At 45.0% G+C, this 23109-nt stretch overlaps 1 long non-coding RNA gene across 1 annotated transcript in view; it reads left to right on the top strand.

The window, feature by feature from the left end:
• The first annotated feature begins 11667 nt into the window (after window positions 1-11667).
• LOC310648313 overlaps window positions 11668-23109 on the top strand; it is a 167986-nt gene continuing 156544 nt past the window's right edge. Inside the window, exon 1 of the long non-coding RNA XR_014494062.1 lies at window positions 11668-11698. This is a non-coding gene — a long non-coding RNA (uncharacterized lncRNA). The remainder of the gene's footprint in view (window positions 11699-23109) is intronic.

The raw sequence follows: 23109 nt of genomic DNA, 5'->3' as shown, positions 1-23109 counted from the left end.
TTTCTCAGGGACCGGTTACAAGCAGTGGGGGTCGGGTCTGCTTTATCCACCCCCCTGAATCTTTGCACCAGCTCGCAACAGGGCTGTGTGCTTAGCCCCTACCTGTACTCATTTACACATATGATTGTGTATCATCCGACCCATCTACTGTGATAATTAAGTTTGCAGATGATACTACTGTAGTGGGTCTTATTACAGGAGGGGATGAGACAGCATACAGGGGGGGAGGTACAAAAACTATCCATATGGTGTTTCAACAACTTGCACCTGAACATCGGCAAGACGAAAGAGATGGTGCTAGACTTCCGGAGGAAAAAGGAGGAACCTGCCCCACTTTACATCGAGCGGGGGGCTGTGTGGAGAGAGTTTCCTCCTTTAAATTTCTGGGAGTCTACCTCTGTGAAGATCTTACCTGGAAAGTTAATACAACCCAGAAAGGCCCAATGGAGACTTCACTTCCTCAGGGTCTATAGAGAGCGTCCTCTCGTACTGTATTGTGGTTTGGTATGCTGGTCTGACAGCCGCGGATAGGAAAGTATTACAGAGGGTGGTAAGCACAGCACAAGACATTGTGAGCTGTCCCCTGACACCACTGGATGACATCGCCAGGGCTCGCTGCCTTGGAAGAGTGAGGAAAATTCTCAGGGACGACTCACACCCTGGTTGGTATCTCTTTACTCTCCTACCATTGGGTAGGAGTTATAGGAGCATAGCCAGCCATACCAACAGGCTGAAGAACAGCTTTTATCCATGGGCTGTTAGGCTCTTGAACGGGAAATAATTTTATAAACTTTATGCATGATTGACTTGCGAGGCTGGTGTGTTGTGCAATTAGCTCACATGGTGTAATAAGATGGAGGGTTTGTTGTCACTGTGAGTTGGGGGTGGGGGCATGAAGGGAGGCTCAGTCAATCTCAATGTATACATGGTTGTACTTTGACAATAAAGGTTCATTCATTCAAGTGCTGACAAACCCCAAACCCCCAGTCAGTGAAGAGGGCTAGTTAGCCTTTTCTTGGTAATCAGAAGGACAATAGAATGTGTTAAAAAGAATGGGAATGATCTGATGGAATGGAGAGATGTTGGTATATGTCAGTCCATCACAAGAGAGAGAGACTGAGAAACAAAGTGTGGAGTTTTATGCCTGACCAGTGTGAGATTTAAAAACCCAAAATTTGATACTCACAACTCAAAGACAAGTCTGGTTAACAAAAACAAAGATTTATTGAAAAGAAATTGAAAATAATAAAGAAAATTAATAAAAAAAAGAAAAGACGTTTGCAAACGTGACCTCTTAGACCCTTCCCAAGTTGGATTGGGTTCGAAGAGCGCGCTGAGCAAGTTTCAAAGCAAGTATTTATACTTTCTTTTCTCGATACATGTCCCCCCCTTTTAAGAAACTTAAGTCAGTCTTTGAAGTCAAAAAGATCTTCTTTGAACCTTTACTTCCAAAAGACTCATTGTAACAACTTCCTTTCATCCATCACTATACTATCTTGTTTTATTCACCTTCTTGAGGTGAATAACCTCTTTAACATTTCAAAGGAGCTTTGTTGATTACCATGTGTGAATTCTCTGTCTAAGCAGGAAATACTGTAGATAGCCCCACATCTTAGTGTTACATTTGATACAATTCATTGGTGTTACATTTGATGTTACATTTGGTACCATTTATAAAAGAATAACCCTTTTTTTCCTTTAATTCCACCCTTTTTCTCTTCTACCTGAATTATTCTTTTATAGTTTTAGGAATTCATCATTTCCTAATTTGTGTGGAAGCAAGTTATTGTATTCTGAATCTTCTTTCCCCAACCCTTGTTTTCCTACCTTCATTATTAACATTGTTTCTTTTTTCCCATTTTCAACTGAAGATGTTATTAAGGTCATACTTTTCATTGTTCGTCTTATTAGTATTTGAATGAGAGGAATCAAACATGGTAAAAACATAATAGCCAAGAATCCTAGTATTGCAAATTTTGCTAGTTCTTTCCAATTTGCAAACCACCCTCCAAACCAATTATTTACCCCATCTAAGGTCAACCCCTTCCAGGTTTGGACTGGGACATGAGCTAATTTTATCATTTTGTCTGTAATTTCCTTTACTACCATACCACTTTCATCTACTTCAATGCAGCAATTGCTCAGATTAAATTTTCCACACACACCTCCTTCTTGAGCTAATAAGTAGTCTAAGGCTAACCGATTCTGCATAATGTAAGTTCGAGACTTTACACTTTCCTTAGCTAAATGCGTTAGAGTACTTACAGTGTCATTTGTAATTATTTCAAGCACTGCTTGTAGCCTAATTACCCTATTTAGAATATAGATGGGCTCTCTGGCACCTAAAGTGCCATCTTCCGCCCATGTAGCTGGTCCATAATAGTTGATGATCTTCTCTGGAGTCCAATCATCATCTTTCCAGGTTCCAATTTTCATATTGCTTGGTTGTATGGCTCTTTTCTTTCGGACTTTATCTGATAAACCATCATATACAGTTAGTCCCAGCGATTGTTTTTGTTCGATGGGAAGGAGGAAAAAACTTGGCTTTATTATTCCTAAGATACAAGATCCATACCACCCCTTGGGTAGATACCCATAGGCATATTTTCCACATATCCAATACATACCTTCCGGGGCTACCCAGTCCAGGGTGTCGTTTTCAGGATCTTTTAAATAAGCCATCTCAGTTATTTCACTTAATGTCTCTTTCTTTGATATTCCACTTCCTCCCCACCAACTGTCATTGTTCCATACAGCCAAGCAATTCATGTCCCCTACTGCGACTTTCCTATTCTTTCTTTGTCTCTCATAACATACTTTCCCTACTAAATTTGTGGTTAATGCCCATGTTCCCTCTTTTCCTTTTATGAACTTGAGAGTTTTATTTTTCCACATTTCCACCACAATGTCATGTTTTAATTCTTGAGCTTCCCATGGCCATTGTTCTCCCATATTTGTTCCTCCACAAACAAAACAATTTCTTACTGTTAGAGTCTTAGCAATTTCTTCAGTTAATTGTACAAACATATTCACTGTTTTCTTAGGAAATTCAGGTAATTCTAATTTTTCGAATTCCTGATAATATGACCAAAAGATACTCTTGCGTATTGGTTTTATTTTAGTTGTTTCTATTTTTAATACTAGCCACCCCCACGGGTCTTTTCCGGTTCCATCTATTCCTATTCCAAAGTCCTTATATTGAATTCCTTTTTCTAATGACTGATTTATATGTATACACATTGGGTTACATTTTCCTTGAGTGCAATCAGTCCTGGTACTTCCGATACTAATATTCACTTCCTTTGGACCTATACTTCTCTCATTTGGGACCGTAGTAGTATACCAATAATCATAGCTTGGAGTAAAGGCAACAGGTATTACACTTGATATGTGCACTTTGTGAAATAAATACTTCCTTTCTTTTATATAATTTCTTTCCCACTCTAAGTTTTCACATCTCACCCCAAACGAGTTATCAGATCCTTGTCCATTATTAATAGCTTGGCAAGCATCAAAGCACACCCCCACACTAGTTCCACCTCTGGTTTCATTATGGGCTATGTAACCTTGTCTGATTTGACTTAATGAGAACATCTGAATTGCACCTAGCCCTCCCTTATAAGCATATACCCACATTTTTGCAGTTACTGGTCCTATTGCTTTTGGGTCATAACATTCTACTCCTATGTTGGTGTGACAACGCTTATATTGTGTGTCATTTTGAATGCAGTCTGTCAAGTTAGTTTGTAAACATTCAGGAATCATAGTATGGTATATCATTGTTTTCTCAATTTTCCTTTCCCTTTTTGTCATTTTTACACATTGCGTACATGGTTCTAGTGGTTGGACAGGTTTTAAGAGTATAATAAGAAGAACTCCCAAGTACCACCCAGTAACGTTCCAATACATCCTCTATGCTCTTAATATCACACTCTATCTTACACCCCGTACATAAAATGCAATCAATATAATAGGAGCAACAACAACATCCACAAAGGCACTTACAAAACCAGCACCTCCCTTAGATATGGAGATATTGGATTTTTCCCAATCTTGGCTTTTCTCTGGGAGTGGAAGCATAAAAAAAATGCAATGTTTAGTCCTTATGTCTCTTCACCCCTCCTTCTGTCAAGAGTCCGTTAGGTCCTTCGAAGCTTTAACTTCAGTGGATCTCCTTGGTGAGATTCCACCTTCCACCTCTCTGGGGCTGGTACGGGCCCTTTCACTCGGGAGTAATGAGTCCAACCTCTTTCAGCTGTCCGGATGGCTGTTTCAGTAGTTTACAAGATGATGTAAGGTCCCTCCCAAGTTGGAGTTAGTTTTTCATCTTTCCAGGCTTTTATCAACACCCACTGCCCTGCCTTGTATCGGTGTACTGCAAAGTCCAAGGGTGGAGTTTGAGCAAGAATGCCTTTCTGTCGCAAGAGAGAAAAACATCTGGACAGTTCAAGTACATATTCTCTTATTATTTTATCTTTCAGTTCAACTCGTGGCAATCCCTCCTTCCCCATATAAGGTACTCCAAACATGAGTTGAAATGATGACAATCCAATATCTTTACGTGGTTGTGTTCGTATCCTTAATAAGGCCAAGGGGAGGCATTTATTCCAGGGTAAATTTGTTTCCTCCATTAATTTAATCAAAGTTTGTTTTAATTTTTGATTAGCATGTTCAGAAATCCCAGAACTACTGGGGTGCCAAGCTGTGTGATAATCCCATTTTATTCCCACGGCCTCATTAATTAATTTTACTACCCTTGCCGTAAAATGCGTCCCCTGGTCACTGTCTATTACTTCAGGAAGACCATACCTGGGTATTATGTTTTCTAACAATATTCTACCCGTGGTGCTAGCATTTGCATTCACACATGGAAAAGCTTCTACCCATTGAGTTAAATGATCCACTATGACAAGCAAAAACCTTATTTTTCCTGCTTTTGGTAATTCAGTATAGTCAATTTGAATTCGCTGAAAAGGTCGTATTGCCAACTCCCTTCCCCCCATTGGTTGTTTTCTTAGTGCTGTTTTATTTGCTTTTAGACAGACCATACATTTTCTAACCATTTGTAAGGCCAGGCTATATATCCCTTTACATACATATTTTCTGTGTATCAAATCTATTAAAGCCTGTGCCCCCCAGTGTGTCCCTTCATGTAACCTCTCAATCAGATTTCTCATGATAGGTTTGTTTAACATCTTTCTCCCATCTGGCAATATCCACTCCCCATCTGCATTTTGAACTATCCCCTCTTTTTCCATTTTTTCCTCCTCTTCCTTGGAAAACTTTGGTACCCTTTGTTCTTCTATTTCAGGTACCATTATGAAAACTTTTTCCTTTTCCATGAGTCCTGCTTCTTTAGCTCTTTCATCTGCTAAATTGTTGCCATAGACTTCAAATCTCTCTCCCTTTTGGTGTGCTTCTACATGTATTATGGCTAATGCCTGAGGTATAGTTATTAAATTTAAAATGTCAATGACTAACTCTTCCTTTGCTAATCTCTTCCCCTTACTATTCACCAATCCCCTTTCTTTCCATATTTTTCCAAAAGTGTGCGCTATTCCAAAAGTATACATAGAATCTGTGTATATGTTACCACCTTCCTTTCCCAGTTCCCTCAGAGCCATTTTTAATGCATATAATTCACAAGTCTGAGCCGACCACTGACTTGGTAATCTCTCGGTTAGCACAGTTTTCCATGTTTCCCCTTCAACTATGGCATAGGCACTTCTTCGCTCCCCCTCTATTACCCTGGAGCTTCCATCTATAAACAAAGTCCTTAATCCTCCTATTCGACTTTCTTTTAGATCATCCCTCACTTTGGTCTGATAATCAATTGCTTCTAGACAATCATGTTCTATTTCTTGTGAATCTCTCTCTCCACTTAGAAACTGAGCTGGGTTTACATTAGCTTCAGTCACGATCACTAAGCTTGGATCTTCTAATAAAATGCTTTCATATTTCATTAACCTAGAATTTGTCATCCACTTTTGAGCTTGCTGATTCAAAATATTCCTTACTTGGTGTGGACTACTCACCACAATTGCCCCTCCAAAACTTATCTTCCTGCTTTCTTGAACTAGCAAGGCAGTAGCTGCAATTGCTTGTACACAGACCGGCCACCCCTTTATTACTGGATCCATCAGTTTTGATAAAAATGCCACAGGTTTCTTCAGTCCTCCCCATTTCTGGGCTAGAACCCCTTTAGCTACTCCATTCTCTACAGCGACAAAAAGATGAAATGTTTTTTCTAAGTCTGGTAACGATAAGACAGGTGCCTTTTCTAATTTCTCCTTTAGTTCCTGAAATTTTCCTTTCTCTTCCTCCGACCATTGGATTTCCCATGGTTTGGAATCTATCAGTTTTGAGTACAATGGTTTAGTTGTTTCTGCATAATTTACAATCCATTGTCTACAATACCCTACTAATCCCAAAAATTTCCTAAGGGCTTTTTTATCCTTTGGCAGTGGTTGTGTTATTATTCCTTCTATTCTAGAGGGAGTAAGTTTTCTGCTGCCTTTACTTATCAAGTGCCCTAAATATTTCACTTCCCTTTCTACATACTGGAGTTTGTTTTTAGATACTCTCAACCCTTGAGATGCTAAATAATTTAGCAAGTCGTTAGTACCTTTCTCTACATCCTGTTTCTTTTCCCCTGAGAGCAATAAGTCATCCACATATTGTATCAAAGATAATTTTGGATCTTTTTCAAATTTTTCCAGAATTTGTTCTAGGATTTGGCCGAATAAGTTAGGGCTTTCAGTATACCCTTGGGGCAACACTGTCCATCTGAGTTGGCTTTTTCTTCCTGTATCTGGATCTTCCCACTCAAATGCAAAAACATCCCGAGATTCAGGATCGAGTGGACAAGCCCAAAAAGCATCCTTTAAATCAATTACACTAAACAATTGATGCTCTGGAGGGATTCTACTCAATAATGTGTAGGGATTAGCGACTACAGGGTGTCGAGATACAATTATCTTATTGATTTTTCTCAAATCTTCCACTAAACGATAATTCCCATCAGGTTTTTGAACTGCTAAGATAGGAGAATTATATGGAGACATGGCTGGTTCCAACAATCCGTCTTGTATTAATTCTTCTATTACTGGTTTTAACCCTCTTCTTCCTTCCAAACTAATCTCATATTGCTTCTGCCTTATGGGCTCTGTGTTTTTAAGAGTAATCTTTATAGGAGTTATTTGCAATCCTCCCCGGTTTCCCTTTGTGGCCCAAACTATTGGAGTTATTTCTTCCTCATTTTGCTCAGTCAATATTAACATCTGTTCCCTAAGTATTTGTATTCCCCACTCCCAACATTTGAGTACGTCTCTTCCTAACAAATTTACTCCAGCCGCTGGGACATATAATGGTTGAATCTTGGTTTCATAGTTTTTCCATTTAAGAGTTATTTCTTCTATTTGAGGGACTTCAAAAGATTGTCCGGCTACCCCCGAAATTCTTATTGTACTATTAATTAAATGGCAGCCTTGGGGTATATTTGTCAGAGATGTCCTAGAAGCCCCGGTATCTATTAGAAACACTAATTCCTGTTTTTCGGGTCCCACTTGTATGTTTATCAAGGGCTCTTGGTGGAACCTTAATATCAAGGGCCCCTGACCTCCCTATTCTTCATCCTCATCCATTAGCCTATATACTTGCTGCTCTCTTTCCCTTTCTCTCATTTGCTGTGGGCAATTTCTTGCGAAATGCCCTTCCTTTCCACAACTGAAACACTGGTTCTTGCTACCCAATCCCATAGTTTTCCTGCCTCTCCCTCTTCCTCTTCCTCTCTCTTGATTCCCAAATTCTCTTCTTTGTCCCCTCTGATCTCCTATCTTCTTATCCATCATTTGTCCTACTGCTGACAATAACACTTTCTTATCTTCTCTTTGCTCTTGTATATCACGATTCACAAAAACTTTCTGAGCCTCTGCTAACAAATCCATTATACTCTTTTCTCCCCATCCTTCCATCTTCTGTATTTTTCTTTGTATATCTCCATATGCTCCAATCACAAACTGACTCTTTAATAATTGTCTAAAACCTTCACTTTCTTCTCTCATTCCTCCATATTTTCTCATCTGGTCTCTAAGTCTCTCTAAGTATTCCCCTGGTGACTCTTCCTTCTTTTGTTTCACATTAAAAGCTTTACTGATATTTTTGCTTTGGGGCACACAGTTCCGAATGCCCTCTATAATCATTTGTTTTAAATCATCCATTTGCTGCCTATGGGCGGGATTGTTATTATCCCAATCTGGTATTTGTAATGGAAACTTTTCCTCAGGAGTTGGATCATTTGCCCCCGAATGATGGTCTTTCCAATATGCCATAGCAGCATTTCGGATTAGATCCCTCTCTTCCGGAGTAAATAGAAAACCCAGAGAATACTGGAGTTCATCCCACGTGTATGTATTGGGACCTAAAAAGGCAGAGAACTCCTCAGCTACTGTTTGGGGTTCCTCTTGAACCTTTTTTATTCTTTGCTTAAATTCCCTTAATTCAGTAGCTGTGATATTTACTGCTACATAACCCATCACTGGCTGTCCCTGTGCATTTATGCCCTGAGGGACTTGCCGCAAAGGATATAATTTTTCTTCTTTTTCATTTTCTCTCTCTCTCTCTCTCTTTTTCGTGTTCTTTCGGCTATAGGTTGTTCTTCAACTCCCCCTACTGCTCCTTGATCATCCTCTAAGGCTGGAGCATTTGGTATTACTTGTAGAGGGGGAGCAAGAGGAGGAGGTGAGAAAGGGAGGCATTCTAAAGGATCCCATCCTGGTCTTTCCTCCTTCAATTTAAAAATCTTATCTTCTTCTGGTGGTACTGGTCCAATTCACAAAATACCATGGCTTTACGTATGGTATTTCACTGCTTAGGGTAGGCCTTTTAAGAATATATTGCTCTAACTTTCCTATCCAATATTTATTTGGCTCTCCCAACCGGTCCCAATGATAATCCGGTGGACTAATTACATAATGAGGCCATTTCTTTAAACACAAAGTTATCATTCTGCTCTTTGTTATCTTACAAGTCCATGCTTCCAAATTTTCATCATCCCACTGACTTAGTAATTGTCCTAATGGACTATCAGAAGGAATTTCTACATCTCGATTAGTTAATTTTATAGTTTTTTTCTTTTCTTCAGGTTTGCAACAAAAACTACAACAATTGCCCATCTTCTTTGAGAGTTTCCCTGATTATGGTTCCCTGAGGTTCTCGATTTTATGGCCACTCAAAATTTTCAACACCACTTCGCTTCCCTTTAGGCTGTCCTCTCCCCTCGCGGGTTAAGGAAATGCAACCTTTCAGGTCCGCACTCGCTTTGGACTTACCAGTGTTCCCAGAACACAGCCCATCACACTCACACAGCCATTATCACAGAAACCTCCCACAATCGCTCTCCTGACCACCCAGGTACAATTGAGTGCTTCCCTCCTTCGGGGCAAAAGTTTCTTACCTGGGCCAGTGCACTGGGTTACCTGGTCCTGGGCCTCAGTTGTTGACTCTCTTCCTTTTTCCTATTCTTTGATTTGGTAGACCAGAATTGTTAATTTAGTTTGGCTCGGAGCCTGCAAAGGGAAGCTAGATCTCAGACAACTCCAGGCAGTTGAAATCAACAGGCGCGCCCCTGGACTTTACTGAGAACAGCTCCTCCCTAGAGCAGGGGTGTCCAAACTTTTTTCAAAGAGGGCCAGATTGGATGAAGTGAACATGCTGGAGGGCCGAACATTTTTCCGAACATTCTTTGAACAATTACAATTAAATGCAAATGAATTATTTTATGCCAAGTTAATTGCAAATGGCATACTTTTCATTTTATAACATAAGATCAACTGACAGCTGAGTTTTCACAATGTATTTTAAATAAATTTTTAAAAAAACTTACCTGCACTAATGTGAAGGGTGAAACTGATTCAATTCAATTCTCCGTGCTATAGTGTTACGAGCCAGGCAAATGTTGGCAAATGTTATTTGCTTTGACAAGGTCAGACTCTCTGGTAACAGCTCACACACTTCCACCACTTCACAAATTCTGCTAGGCCAGGGCCCTACCTACCCCTGTCCAGCTCCCCACATCCCAGCCCATAAAATGGCTGTGAAACACAGAATGCGCGCACGTGCACACACACACACACACACACACAGACACACCCGCCCTTCCCTGGACGTCGCCTTCGCCCAGGGGAGCCAGAGGGCTTCGAAGCCGGGGCAGCTCCGGCGGCAAAGAAGGCGCGCCCTCGCTGCACCGGCACAGACGCTGCGCCAAGCCCGCGGCGGGGGGAGGAACGTGGCGGTTCGGCCAGACAGGAAAAGGTGTGGGAAGCGGCCGCCGCCTGTTAACGGCGCCCGGGCTCTCAATGTGGAGGCGACGAGCAAGCACGTGCTCAGGGCGAGGCGGCCGCGGTCCGGTGAGAGAAGAGCGCCGAGGGAGTGGCTGGCCGGGCTGCGCTGCTGCTGAGCAAAGCTCGGCCGGGGTGCCCGCTCTGCTCTGCCTGGCGCCAGCTCAGAGACTCCGCCCGCCAGGCCCTTCTCCCGCTCAGCCAGGCCAGGCACGCACCGTCAGCCTCGCTGCACCGGCACAGACGCTGCGCCAAGCCCGGGGCGGGGGGGAGGAGCGCGGCGGTTCGGTCAGGCAGGAAAAGGTGCGGGAAGCGACCGCCGCCTGGTAACGGCGCCCGGGCTCACAACGTGGAGGCGGTGTAGCGAGGCTGACGGTGCGCGCCTGGCCTGGCTGAGCGGGAGAAGGGCCTGGCGGGCGGAGTCTCTGAGCTGGCACCAGGCAGAGCAGAGCGGGCGCCCCGGCCGAGCTTTGCTCGGCAGCAGCACAGCCCGGCCGGCCACTCCCTCGGCGCTCTTCCCTCACTGGACCGCGGCCGCCTCGCCCTGAGCGCGCGCTTGCTCGCCGCCTCCACGTTGTGAGCCCGGGCGCTGTTACCAGGCGGCGGCCGCTTCCTGCACCTTTTCCTGCCTGGCCGAACCGCCACGCGCTCAGCCAGGCCAGGCGCGCACCGTCAGCCTCGCTGCACTGGCACAGACGCCGCGCCAAGCCCGGGGCGAGGGGAAGGAGCGCGGCAGTTCGGCCAGGCAGCCGGCCCTTCAACCCACCGGAGGAGCGGCAGATCGGCGCGTCCGGAGTCGGGAAAGCCACTAGAAGGGGGAGGGGAGTCACCGGGAGGCTGACATTTCTGCAGCCGAAAAAGTCGTCTCGGATTCCATGGCGGAAGGTCACCCCCGGGACTCCAGCGCCAGGCAGGGCTGAGAGGGGGAGGGGAGGAGAAAGGGAGGGAAGGAGACAGGGAGGAGAAAGGACGAATGGAGGGAGGGAGGGAAGGAGAAAGAGAGAAGGAAGGAAGGAAGGAAGAAGAGAGAATGGAGGCAGGAGAGAGGAAGAAGAAAGAGAAAAGAGAGAAAGAAAGAAAGAAAGAAAGAAAGAAAGAAAGAAAGAAAGAAAGAAAGAAAGAAAGAAAGAAAGAGAAAGAAAGAAAGAAAGAAAGAAAGAAAGAAAGAAAGAAAGAAAGAAAGAAAGAAAGAAAGAAAGAAATCGCTCCAGGCTCCGGGGCCGCCGCCACGGAATGCCCAGCCTTGGGGGGGAGTCTTCTGCCGGCGCGCCCTGGCCCCCTCCCCTTCCCTCCCTCCCTCCCTCCCGCGGCCTATCCCCAAGGCGGCGCCCGCGGGTCCCCGGACTCACAGCACGCAGAGGGTGAAGGCGCCGGCCACGCTCTCGCTGTCGCGCACCAGGAAGCTGCCGGCCCGCCCGGCCCACGCCAGCAGCTCCTGGGCCGCCGCCCGGCTCAGGTCCTTGTGGTACCAGAGCGGCCAGCCCAGCACCGCCGGAGCCCCCGCGCCCGGGAGCCCCAGCGCCGCCAGAGCCGGAGCCGCCGCCATGGGCAGCCGCGGCGCGCAGGGAAGGTGCTCAGCGGGACGGGCGGGCAGGCCGACACCCCCGCCGGCCACCCCCGCCTCGCCCACAGCGCCGCATGGCCCGACCGGAGACCCCCGGCCACTCAGGGCATGCCCGGCCCAGTGGCTCCTCCTCTGGGCTGCGCTCCGGCCGGGATGAGGGCGCAATCTGCTCTCCGCGCGCTTCCCCGGCGCACTGGAGCCGCCCCGGGCCCCGAGCAGGCCTGGCAGAGGAGGAGGAGGAGGAGGAGGAGGAAGCCGCGTGGAGCCCCGGAGCCTGGCTGGCGGGGTGGGGGCGGCAGCTGGGCCGGCCTGCACTTCCTGGGGCGGCCCCTCGGCGGGGGAGGCGGGAGCAGCTCCCGAAGGGGCGGCCCTCAATCAGAAGGGAGGGCCGTGGGAGGGCCACATTTACATACAACAGCGAGAGCTGTTGAGGGCCGTATTAAACCGCCCCGCGGGCCGCAAATGGCCCGCGGGCCGGACTTTGGACATGCCTGCCCTAGAGGCTCTTTCAAGCCCCACGTTGGGCGCCCAGATTGTGAGATTTAAAAACCCAAAATTTGATACTCACAACTCAAAGACAAGTCTGGTTAACAAAAACAAAGATTTATTGAAAAGAAATTGAAAATAATAAAGAAAATTAATAAAAAAAAAGAAAAGACGTTTGCAAACGTGGCCTCTTAGACCCTTCCCAAGTTGGATTGGGTTCGAAGAGCGCGCTGAGCAAGTTTCAAAGCAAGTATTTATACTTTCTTTTCTCGATACATGTCCCCCCCTTTTAAGAAACTTAAGTCAGTCTTTGAAGTCAAAAAGATCTTCTTTGAACCTTTACTTCCAAAAGACTCATTGTAACAACTTCCTTTCATCCATCACTATACTATCTTGTTTTATTCACCTTCTTGAGGTGAATAACCTCTTTAACATTTCAAAGGAGCTTTGTTGATTACCATGTGTGAATTCTCTGTCTAAGCAGGAAATACTGTAGATAGCCCCACATCTTAGTGTTACATTTGATACAATTCATTGGTGTTACATTTGATGTTACATTTGGTACCATTTATAAAAGAATAACCCTTTTTTTTCCTTTACCTGGATGAAAGGTGAGAACTCTGATTTTTTATTTTAAGTGAGAGACTTAATGAATTAAGTTGATAGTTGATCTATATAAAAATTATAGAAAGCTATGTATTTCTTTAGGTTCCTATAGTTTGGATGGTGAGAAGAGAAGGAAAACCTCTTTTGATCATTACCCCTCTCCAGAAAGAAAATGCATTCAGTGCCCCCAACCTTTTTCTAACTGGAATGTGTGAGACAAAGAGGGAGGAATGAAAACAAATCTAAGAAATCTGTTATTAGTGTACAAATGTTGTTTTGAAATTTTTCTGTGTGTCTGAGTCGCATAGGTTTCCCAGACTTGTCTTCGAGTTGTGAGTATCAAATTTTGGGTTTTTAAATCTCACAATCTTGGCAACCCAATGTGGGGCTGGAGGGCCTCTAGGGGCACTGTTCTCAGTAAAGACCAGGGGCGCGCCTGTTGATTTCAACTGCCTGGAGTTATCTGAGATCTAGCTTCCCTTTGCAGGCTCTGCGCCAAACTAAATTGACAACTCTGGTCTACAAAATCAAAGAATAGAAAAGAGGAAGAGAGTCAACAGCTGAGGCCCAGGACCAGGTAACCCAGTGCACTGGCCCAGGTAAGAAACTTTTGCCCTGAATGAGGGAAACACGCAATTGTACCTGGGTGGTCAGGAGAGCGATTATGGGAGGTTTCTGTGATAATGGCTGTATGAGTGTGATGGGCTGTGTTCTGGGAACACTGGTAAGTCCAAAGCGAGTGTGTTACTTTAAAGGTGTGTGTGAGAGAGAGAGAGACAGAAGAGGGGGGGGCTGGTCATTTTAACTGTTTTTTTTTCTCTGCTTAGAATTCTGGTCTGAGGAAGGGGGGTGGATGTGAAATTTAATGCCCACTCTTGCAGTTTCAGCTTGCAATTTTTTTTGGAAAGAGGATACAGTAATTGTTGGACAATTTTTTTGGAAATCTTTGAGTTTTAGTTAGACCTATATATATATATATCATCACCCAAAAGAAATTACTCTGAATTGTTTTGCTTAGATTTGTAGATGTTTTGGCCTACTTGATGGAAGTTTATTTCCATCTGAATGGAATCTGGTTAAATTGGGATTTGACTAACTTTATATTAAAAGCAATACTAGAGTTTGATATGAAACTGTTTCAGTAACTCAGAATATCTTGTTTATCTTTTTTTGTGGAGTTGTTTTTTTTGTTTTTTTTATGTTTTTATGTCTGTGTGCAAGACACACTGATAGAAAATAATACCTAAGAGAATGGAAGGAATTGTAATTCAAACTTTGTTTAAAACGAAGGAGTTGAGAAAATTTTGGGGATTATAAATGAGCTGTGTTGTTTTGAATAAAGATTTGTATGCAAACAAACTCAAGCAGAGTTTGGTGAGCGCTCACTTGCTGGCTCTTTACTAACCAATTCCTTTGTAAATACAGACAAAGGAATGGCTAGGAGAGGGGGGTGATTACCCAGAAGTGGGGGAAAAGAGGCAGCCAGTGGCATTTTTGTTTAAAGTTGACATTTGAGAAGTCTTGGTGTTAAGTGTGGGTCATCTTAAAATCAGAAAGCCGAAAGGAGGTAACAACTTGTTCATAGCAAAGTAGTTGGGAAAACAAAAAGTAAAAGACAAAGAAAGACATAACGAAGGTGTGATAGTAGATGGGAAGAAAAAAATGTGAGTGGAAGCTGGGAGAATTTCCCTCCCTTAGTCAGCACTAAACTGGATTTAATGCCTTACAGCAGGCTCTGAAATTGTTAATAAGGGAGAAAAGGGAACATATACACTGACAAAAAAACTGCTTATGGAGTCTTCAATACTCTTGGAGAAGATAAATGAAGAGGTTTAATTACTAGTAAAGGGAAAGAGTTGGTTCATGTAAAGTTGATGTTGTTGCTGTTGCAAAGTCATGTCTGACCCATCGCGACCCCATGGACAATGTTCCTCCAGGCCTTCCTGTCCTCTACCATCTTTTGGAGTCCATTTAGGCTCATGCCTACTACTTCAGTGACTCCATCCAGCCACCTCATTCTCTGTCGTCCCCTTCTTCTCTTGCTCTCAACCTTTCCCAGCATTAGGCTCTTCTCCAGTGAGTCCTTCCTTCTTATTAGGTGGCCAAAGTATTTGAGTTTCAACTTCAGGATCTGGCCTTCTAAAGAGCAGTCAGGGTTGATTTCCTCTAGGACTGACCAGTTTGATCACCTTGCAGTCCAAGGGACTCACAGGAGTCTTCTCCAGCACCATAGTTCAAAGGCTTCAATTCTTTGGCACTCAGCCTTTCTTATGGTCCAACTTTCACAGCCATACATTGCAACTGGGAAGACCATAGCCTTGACTATACACAATTTTGTTGGCAGGGTGATGTCTTTGCTTTTTAGTCTGCTGTCTAGATTTGCCATGGCTTTCCTCCCAAGGAGCAAGTGTCTTTTAATTTCTTGGCTGCAGTCCCCGTCTGCAGTGATCTTGGAGCCCAGGAAAATAAAATCTGTCACTACCTCCATTTCTTCCCCATCTATTTGCCAGGAATTGAGAGGGCTGGATGCCATGATCTTGGTTTTCTTAATGTTTAGTTTCATCCCAAGTTTTGCACTCTCCTTCTTCACTCGCAACAAGAGGCTCTTTCGCTCCTCTTCACTTTCTGCCATTAGAGTGGTATCTTCTGCATATCTTAGGTTATTGATATTTCTCCCGGCAATCTTAATTCCAACTTTTGATTCATCTAGCCCTGCCTTTCTCATGATGTGCTCTGCATATAAGTTAAACAGGCAGGGTGGCAGTATACAGCCTTCTTTGCACTGTTCATTTAAAAAGGCATTCTTATCTCTTCTAGCTATTCTCTGGAATTCTGCATTCAATTGGGTGTATCTTTCTTTTTCTCCTTTGCCTTTCACTTCCCTCCTGTTGTCATGGTTCCGATGAATGAGACAAATCAAACAAATTGCAGGCATATTATTTATCTAAAAAGTCTTAGTAATGAAACGAAACATCGGCAGTCATGGAGGGATGCCATGATCTGAAATCTCCTCCCCCAAACCCATCATAACACACACACAATCCCCGCCCTTATCTACACGTAATAAATCACATTATCCAATTGGTTTTACATATGAGGTTTCACTTCCCATTCTGTACGTGGGCTATTATCACAACTTCTGGGTGATTCCTCCCTCCCAAATGAAGCAATTAAAATAACAGGCTGTCTCTTATATTGTCAGTGCAAAAACATGTCAATGTTTGCAGCATTGACATCCGGCCCCCCTTACAAAAGAACAGAACCTGTAATGTAAACAAACACAAGTTAGGAGCTGACTTTTGGTTTGTTGGGGTGTTTCTCATAAAACTCATAAAACTAAGTCTGTCAGCTTTCACATAGCTAGATTTCACCCAAATGGCTTCAGACAATGGGTATCCCTTTCATTGTACTAGGTACTGAAATTTTCCCTTAAAGATTCTAGAGTCAAGAATATGTTTCACTTCATAATGGGTCTGACCCAATACTATGAGGGGTCCAGGTGCTTTCTTGTGGGAGGTCTTAAAGTGGAGGCTTGAAAAGGTTTCAGTAAGCTACAATGGAACACCGGGTGAATTTTTCCCAAAAGTCTGGGCAGTTTCAATTTTACTGTGACTGGGTTGATGATTTTCACAATGGGGAAAGGCCCCAAGAATTTCGGTCCCAATTTCTTGCTGGGTAATTTGAGATGTTAATGGCAGAAAGTGAAGAAGAACTAAAGAGCCTCTTGTTGCGGGTGAAGCAGGAGAGTGCAAAACTTGGGTTGAAACTTAACATTAAGAAAACCAAGATCATGGCATCTGGCCCTCTCAATTCCTGGCAAATAGATGGGGAAGAAATGGAGGTAGTGACAGATTTTATTTTCCTGGGCTCCAAGATCACTGCATATGGGGACTGTAGTCAAGAAATTAAAAGACGCTTGCTCCTCGGAAGGAAAGCCATGGCAAATCTAGACAGCACACTAAAAAGCAGAGACATCACCCTGTCAACAAAAGTGCGTATAGTCAAGGCTATGGTCTTCCCAGTTGCAATGTATGGCAGTGAAAGTTGGACCATAAGAAAGGCTGAGCGCCAAAGAATTGAGGCCTTTGAACTATGGTGCTGGAGAAGACTCCTGCGAGTCCCTTGGACTGCAAGGCGATCAAACCGGTCAGTCCTAGAGGAGATCAATCCTGACTGCTCTTTAGAAGGCCAGATCCTGAAGCTAAAACTCAAATACTTTGGCCACCTAATGAGAAGGAAGGACTCACTGGAGAAGAGCCTAATGCTGGGAAAGATTGAGGGCAATAGAAGAAGGGGACGACAGAGAATGAGGTGGCTGGATGGAGTCACTGAAGCAGTAGGCGTGAGCTTAAATGGACTCCAGAAGATGGTAGAGGACAGGAAGGCCTGGAGGAATGTTGTCCATAGGGTCGCGATGGGTCGGACACGACTTCGCAGCTAACAACAACAACAATTTGAGATGTAAATATTTAGTTGACAGATAAACCTTCTCCCCCACTTGGAATGTTCTTTGGGGAGCCCTCTTTTTATCAGCTTGTTTTTTATAAGTCTCAGAAGTCTTTTTAATGCCCTTTTCGTGTTTCTCCAAACTTCTTCCCACCCCCTCACCGATTGATCAAGTGTCTGGGAAGCAGAGGGCACCTGAGGATAGTCAGGCATTGGGCTGAACTCTTTTCCTGTGGCTACTCTGAAAGGCATGTAGCCAGTGCTGCTGTGAAGAGAATTATTGTAGGCCTCCTCAGCGAAGGGGAGGGGGTCAGTCAAGTTTGTCTGTTAGTAGGAAACATAACATCTGAGGTATTGCTCTACCATTTTGTTAGCAGATTCTGCAGCCCCATTGGTAGCTGGATGAAAAGCAGATGATAAGCCTTGAGATGATCCAATTAATTTAAGGAAATTCCTCCAAAATTTCACTGTGAACTGTACTCCTCTATCTGAAATTATTCACTTAGGGGTGCCATGCAGTCAGTAGATATGTTTCAGGAACAATTTAGTCAACCGTTGTGCAGATGGGAGTCCTTTACAGGCGATAAAGTGAGCCTGCTTCAAAAACTGATCTATCACAGTCCAGATGACAGTATTTCCTTTACTGTTGGGTAGATCTACAATAAAGTCCATAGCTATTTCTTCCCATGATTGGGAAGGGTCTGCTACTGACTGCAGTAGCCCAGGGGTTTTCCCTGGAATTCTTTTCATGGTGGCACATATGGTACAACTCTTGACATAGTTTTCCACATCTCGTTTTAGCCCTGGCCACCAAAATTTTTTATTTTTTATTTTAATTCCATTTATATCCCGCCCTTCTCCGAAGACTCAGGGCGGCTTACAAGCTTAGCAGTAGCCTGTATTGCCAGCGGATGAGGTGTAAAGTTTTTAAATATCCAGCCTGTTTTACATCATGGCTGTGTCTGAGAGCATTGAGACAGAGGGTTTCAGGTAGGTACAATTTTCCCCACATGTATGCCAAACCATCCTTGCATGTTAGGGAGGTTTGATTATCTTTGAACCATTGATTGGTATGGAGCTCTCGTTTTATCTTCCTCACTCCCGGGTCATCAGGATTAGGGGTTCTATGAGGCGTGAGATGTGCAGCAGGTTGTGAACTGGGGATAATTGCCTCGTAGACCTCTTCGTGTTCACTTTTGTACTGTGGCAGTCGGGATAGCGCATCAGCTAGGAAGTTTTTTCTTCCCGGTATGTACTTTAAAGTAAAGTTAAAACGCTTAAAGTACTGTGTCCATCGCACTTGCTTTCGGGACAATTTGCAGGGAGTTTTTAGTGCATCTAAATTTTTGTGATCTGTCCATACTTCAAAAGGCACCTTGCCCCCTTCTAAATAGTGTTGCCAGTTTAATAGCCCCCACCTAATTGTGAAGGCCTCCTTCTCCCAGACTGTCCATCTCCTTTCGCCTTCCTTGAATTTCTTAGAGGTGTAGGCACAAGTGTGTACGACTACACTTTTATTCTTTTGTAGTAACACAGCTCTGAGCACATCCACAGCTGAGCGTCCTTTCGGCTTTGGCCCAGTCGCTACATTCTTTCTGGCGATACTAGTACTAGCCCTCTGCTCTCCCCCAGTAGCATATTGGATGCCTTCCGACCTGAGGGACTCATCTTCCAGTGTCATATCCTCTGAACTCCTCGATATCCCCTCAGGGTTGGTGATTGAGTTCCCCAAACTTATGATTTTGGGGGACTTTAATCTGCCATCCCTTGGGGGATCATCAGAGTTGGCTCGGGAGTTCATGGCTTCCATGACGGCCATGGACCTGATGCAAGTAATTCAGGGCCCGACTCATGGGGGGGGTCACACGCTCGATTTTGTTTTTTTATCTGGACGGTGGTTAGATGATCTGGGTGGGGGCTCTCCAATAATTATGCCCCTGTCATGGACAGATCATCATCTCCTGCGGCTGGCCTTCCTTTTCACCACCCCCCGTCGCTGGGCCACAGAACCGACAAGATGGTTCCGCCCCAGGCGCCTAATGGACCCTGAGTGGTTTCAGGTGGCGCTTGGGTCCCCGCCTGTCGCCTTCGCTCACAGCCAAGCTGATGCCTTGGTGGAAGCCTGGGAAAGGGCAGCCATGGAGGCACTCGACCGCGTTGTACCCATGTGGCCCCTGACCCGGTGAAGATCCCAGTGGAGCTCCAGGAGATGAAGCGTCGGAGACGGGGCCTAGAGAGCTGTTGGAGATCCAGCCGGTCAGAATCTGACCAATTGCGACTAAGGTCCTCTACGAGATCTTATCTCGCGGCGATGAGGGCGGCAAAGTCTAACTACTTTGCTGCCCTCATCACGTCCGCAGATAATCGCCCGGCTGCCCTGTTCAGGGTGAACTGCTCCCTCCTCAATCAGGAGGTGAGGGAGGATCCCTTGCAGGGTCATGCTGAGGAGTTTAGCCAACATCTGGCAGACAGAATCGCTCGGATTCGGGCCAGTTTGGACTCCGACTGGGCAGAGTCTGACGGAGGTGACACGAGCGGTCTTGATGATGTTATCTGGGAAGAGTTCAACCCTGTGACTCTGGAAGATGTGGACAGGATCATGGGGAGGCTGAGCTCCATCACGTGTTTATTGGACCCATGCCCCTCCTGGCTGGTCTATGCGGCTCGGGAGGGGACACGAGGCTGGCTCCAGGCAGTGATAACTGCTTCTTTGAGTGAGGGTAGCTTTCCTGACGCCTTGAAGGAGGCGGTGGTGAGGCCCCTCCTCAAGAAGCCTGCCCTGGACCCAGCTATTTTGAACAACTATCGTCCGGTCTCCAACCTTCGCTATCTTGCGAAGGTTGTTGAGAGCATGGTGGCGCATCAGCTCCTTCTGTTTCTGGAGGAAGCTGATTTTCTGGACCCATACCAATTGGGCTTTAGGCCCGGGTACAGCACGGAGACGGCATTGGTCGCGCTGGTGAATGATCTCTGGCAGGCTCGGGACAGGGGTTGTTCCTCTGTCCTAGTCCTATTAGACCTCTCAGCGGCTTTCGATACCATCGACCATGGTATCCTGCTGCGGCGTCTCAGGGGACTGGGAGTGGGAGGCACAGTTCTTCAGTGGTTCTCCTCCTATCTCCTGGGACGCTCGCAGTCGGTGTTGGCAGGAGGGCAGAGGTCGGCCTCGAGGCCTCTCATTTGTGGAGTCCCTCAGGGGTCGGTCCTCTCACCTCTCCTGTTCAACATCTATATGAAGCCGCTGGGTGAGATCATTCATGGTTTTGGGGTGGGGTATCATGCTGATGATACCCAGCTTTTCATCTCTACCCCAAACCACCCCAATGATGCCCTCGATGTGATGTCCCATTGCCTAGAGGCGGTTCGGGTCTGGATGGGAAGGAACAGGCTTCGGCTCAATCCCGACAAGACTGAGTGGTTGTACGTTCCGGCATCTCGGGAAATTCAGTCTATTCCATCTTTAACCATGGGGGGGTGAGGTGTTATCCCCCCGTAGATAGGGCTCACAACTTGGGTGTCCTCCTGGACTCACAGCTCAGTTTGGAAGATCATGTAGGAGCTGTGACCAGGGGGGCTTTTGCCCAGGTTCGCCTGGTGCGCCAGTTGCAACCCTATCTGGACCGGGATGCCCTGCGTACAGTCACTCATGCACTTGTGACCTCTCGTATAGACTACTGCAACGCTCTGTACATGGGGCTGCCCTTGAGGACCACTCGGAGGCTTCAGCTGGTGCAGAATGCGGCCGCGTGAATTGTGATGGGGGTCTCCCGATACTCCCATGTAACACCTCTTCTCCACGAGCTGCATTGGCTTCCAGTTGCCCTCCGGTTGAGATTCAAGGTGCTGGTGATGACCTATAAAGCCCTAAATGGCATGGGTTCGGATTACTTACGGCATCAACTTCCCTTCGTCCTGTGCACTCCCACAGAGAGGGCCTCCTCAGGGTGCCGTCGGTCAGAGAGTGTCCGCTGGTGGCCCCCAGGGGGAGAGCATTCTCTGTGGGCACGCCAGCCCTTTGGAATCAATTACTGGTTGAGCTCCGGATGGCTCCCGACCTTCGCTCTTTCCACCGTGCTCTGAAAACCTACTTATTTGAACAGGCCGGCCTGGTCTAGGGTTGGGGTATTTTTAACTATTTATTGTTTGGGCTAAATTAATTTAATCTTACTTTTAACTTTTGTATGTAGTACTTTTATTGCCCTGTACACTGCCCTGAGTACTTCGGGAGAAGGGCGGTATAGAAATTCAATAAATAATAATAATAATAATAATAATAATAATAATAATAATAATAATAATAATAATAATAATAATAATAATAATAATAATAATAATAATATCATCTTTTTTCCTTTTGGTACTGTCCATGGGGTTTTCATGGCAAAGATACTGGAGTGGGTTGCCATTTCCTTCTCCAGTGGGTCACGTTTTGTCAGAACTCTCTGCTATGACCTTTCCGTCTTGGGTGGCCCTGCATGGCATAGCTCATAGTTTCATTGAATTACGCAAGCCCCTTCGCCATGACAAGGCAGTAATCCATGAAGGGGGTAAAGTTGATAGAAGATGAAGAAAAGAAAGAAGTTAGGCCAGAGTGGCAGAAGAGAAGGGAAGGAATGGATAATAGAAGGAAGAAACAGGAAAGTTGCTTTTAAGTTGGTTTGCACAGATTTGTGAATTGCATACATTAAAATTGTTGGAAGCAGGGAGACTGCCACTAATGGGGTCAGCTCAAACGTGTGAACTGTATGCCTTAACACAAGCCTTAGAAAGTTGAAGGAACAAGAATGTACTATAGAAATACGGAAAGAGAGAAACATGGGAAGTAGAAGAAAGTGAGAGGTGGATGTTGCATAATGGGAAACAGATGTTGAAAAGAAAGAAAGAAAGAAAGAAAGAAAGAAAGAAAGAAAGAAAGAAAGAAAGAAAGAAAGAAAGAAAGAAAGAAAGAAAAAGAAAAGGGGAAAAAAGCAATAGCTAAAACACAGAAGCAGCACTAAAAGGGGGTCGCAGGGGATAAATGCTGATGATACTACGCAATGAACACTCAACACCTCATAGGACGTGTAATAAATGAAAGACTGGTTTGCTTTATCAGAAACCTCTGGGATTTTTGCCATAAAGAATGTGAATTTCAAATTGTGTTGAAAAAGTGAAAAAACCGGAGGATATTTGTCATTCCATTCTTCGTTCACAGTTTCTCTCATTCCTACAATAGAAACTGTGACGCAACTATTAAATCTTTGTTTTTGTTAAAAAAAAATATTTACAGATAAAAAAGGGTACATTGTATTTATATGTTAGTTAAACAAAATTGTGATAAATACAAGTAAATAAAAAGCAAAGAGTTGGGGAAGAACCCATCATGGAGGAAGAAAAATTGCCTGAAGCCAGCTCCCTGGCACCAGCATCCACCCCAGCAGGGGAAGGGCCAGCGAAGAAGCCGGCAGGGAAAGACTTTCAGCAATCTTCCCAGCTGGCAGCTAGACCCAAGCAGCCAGGAGAATTGGTCTGGTTGTCAGGGTGGATTAAGCCCAGCGGAGACTCCATGCGCCTCGGAGCAGCCTTGCCATCCCCAAGCGCTTCAAAGGAATAGGAGGTGGGATGACAACAAAGAGAATCCTGCACATTGTATTCCCCAGACTGGTGGGGAGCAGCCAGGCCAGCTGAGAT

Source organism: Vipera ursinii (genome assembly GCF_947247035.1).
Source record: "Vipera ursinii genome assembly, chromosome: W".
NCBI classification, from domain to species: Eukaryota; Metazoa; Chordata; class Lepidosauria; order Squamata; family Viperidae; genus Vipera; species Vipera ursinii.
This window is presented reverse-complemented; position numbering and strand designations above follow the sequence as displayed.